General features: G+C 48.2%; 1 pseudogene; it reads left to right on the top strand.

The window, feature by feature from the left end:
* LOC108301951 overlaps positions 1–1594 on the top strand; it is a 5039-nt pseudogene extending 3445 nt beyond the window's left edge.
* The last annotated feature ends 286 nt before the right edge of the window (positions 1595–1880 follow it).

Below are 1880 nucleotides of genomic sequence, written 5' to 3'. Positions count from 1 at the left end.
CTCATCTTTGTTGGGCCAGGGATGCCATGTTGGCCTGGAAGCCAGGACCTGAGTCCTCACCTTCCTTACCAAAGGCTCCTTACAGCAGTCAGGCCTGCAGAAGTGTGTTTCTTCCTCCTGAGACTTGTTTGTTGCAGCACCAAGGACTCCCCCACCCAAAACTCCTTATCAGGAGCCAGGATGGGCTCTTAATCTGCAATGCACAGGGCCTTGTCTACTCTCTGGGGAGGTGCATTATCGTTCAAAAACAGCTGACTAATCACAGGTCTCCCAAGCTGGCACTGCTTACCAAGTGGAGAAGATGCAAGCGGAACAGACCAACCAATGCCTAGTCCCTGAACATAGGAAAGCCACCAACTGCAACTCTTCAAGCAAGTTCAGGCCAGAGCCCCTGTACCTCCAGGTAGCCAAGGGGTATGCTCCAGTTCTGGTTCACATCTAAAAAGAGAACATCTTGCTTGATCACAGAACCTTCTCATGTAAATTGAGGGACTACTAGTTTACCAAGAGCCGAGAGTGGCCCCACACTGAATCTGCCTTGCTGTGGCTTCCCTGACTTGAAGACACAGAAGTTGGTAAAGTGTCTCCTCAGTCTCCAGATAGCCTTCCCTAAATTTCAGGCTTTCCACTATGCAAGGAAATAACCTTCATGATCGAGGTCTTTGAGGAATCAGGAAGACAGATGCTGACTTTGTACCAAACACTCAAAAGAGGGTAGGTAAAAATTCCTCAACCCTAACTAACCCTGTCTTACATCCAAAAAGCACTTTTCAACAAGTGTCTAGGACATTTATTTCAGAAGCTACAAATAAAAATGAGACTACTTCCAATAAAAGCCCCTTCATACAATGAGTCTATGAGTCTTAACCAAATTCTATTTATTTTATTTTATTTTGAGGCAGAGTCCCCCTCTGTCGCCGAGGCTGGAGTGGAGCTCACTGCAACCTCCACCCTGGGTCAAGCGATTCTTTTGTCTGAGCCTCCCACGTAGCTGGGACTGCAGGTGAGTGTCACTGCACCTGGCTAAGTTTTGTATTTTTAGTAGAGATGGCGTTTCACCATATTGGCCAGGCTGGTCTTGAACTCCTGACCTCATGATCCGCCTGCTTCTGTCTCCCAAAGTGCTGGGATTACAGGCGTGAGCCACCACGCTCTCTCAACCAAATTCTATTTATGATACAGATGGCCCGGCCTCCCCTAACCCCATCCCTGGCTCCCCTACCCTCCTCGCTCAATATAGGCATAGTTCGCACAGCCTCCCTGTGCTACCTCCAGCCTAGCACACCTAGGGAAAACTGTATGTTGATACAGGTCATGGAGGTATGAAATGAAGTTGGGGGAGCTGTCACTGTGTATGAAGCAACATGTATAAAATTTAGTTTAAACATGGCTCACCTACAGCCAAGAAAAAAGTAGACCAGGTCAAAATGTACTTGGCCTCAGTGGGAACTGCTGGGTTTGTATCAAAACCTCATGGAAAGAACTCGAAAGTCAGGGAGGATAAAAAGTGTTATTTCCTTGCATGTACCCAAAGGGAGTTAGAAATTGATAACAAACGTTTGGCTCTTGCTCCAGTGTTTGCTGCCGGAAGTAGTTGCTCTTGGCTGGGTGCGGTGGCTCACGCTTGTAATCCCAGCACTTTGGGAGGCTAAGGTGGGCGAATCATCTGAGGTTGGGAGTTCAAGACTAGCCTGACCAACATGAAGAAACCCGTCTCTACTAAAAATACAAAAAATTAGCCAGGTGTGGTGGCACGTGCCCATAATCCCAGCTACTTGGGAGGCTGAGGCAGGAGAATCGCTTGAACTTGGGAGTTGGAGGCTGCAGTGAGCCAAAATCGAGCCACTGCACTCCAGCCTGGCAACAGAGTGAGACTACGT

Source organism: Cebus imitator, unplaced genomic scaffold (assembly GCF_001604975.1).
Source record: "Cebus imitator isolate Cc_AM_T3 unplaced genomic scaffold, Cebus_imitator-1.0 Scaffold38, whole genome shotgun sequence".
Lineage (NCBI taxonomy): Eukaryota > Metazoa > Chordata > Mammalia > Primates > Cebidae > Cebus > Cebus imitator.
Note: the sequence above shows the minus strand (reverse complement) of the source record. Positions and strands in the feature narration are given on the sequence as shown.